We start from the raw sequence: 653 nt of genomic DNA on the forward strand, positions 1-653 counted from the left end.
GAGCCACATGGTAAACAGATCAGAGGAGAGCAATGTGTTTTATTTCATGAAAATAGATTAAAAAACAGATTGTGTAAAAGAATTAGGATTCTCAATAATTTACTATTATTTACATGAGCAAATTCTGGTCATTAGTAGACTCTGTGAGGAGATGAACACGTAGAACCCAGACCCTCCCTGAGGGCAGCGGGGGACCTGCCAGGGCCCTCGGTGACCTCCCGGCTCCCGTCTTCTCAGGCTGACGCAGTGGCTGCATCATCGCGACCTTGGTGACGGGCAGGGGAATGGCCCCCGGCCGCCCGGGGCCCCAGCGTCCTCACCCCTCGCAAGAGGCCAGGTGGGCTCCATCCTCTCTTTGTCCCCCATGTGGGCACCGGTCAGCAGGTCCCCTGTGCCCGCAGCCGATACCCCACTCACGACCAACCTTCTGCCAACACCCCTGGGCTGACACGAAGCCCACAGCTTCTGGGAAGAAGGTAGGAGGCAGGACTGGAAGCCGCACATCCTGGTCCCGAGAAACCTGGGTGACAGAACCACCCCCCGTGTCGTCCAGAACCCGGGGACCCAGCAAGGTCTCACTTGAAACGTCCTGTGCGCTGGTCCAGGGGGGCACGTGGGGGAGGGTGGCCGGGTGCCCTCCCGGGGGAGGCCGG

This window comes from Bison bison, unplaced genomic scaffold (genome assembly GCF_000754665.1).
Source record: "Bison bison bison isolate TAMUID 2011002044 unplaced genomic scaffold, Bison_UMD1.0 scf7180017862188, whole genome shotgun sequence".
Classification (NCBI taxonomy): Eukaryota; Metazoa; Chordata; class Mammalia; order Artiodactyla; family Bovidae; genus Bison; species Bison bison.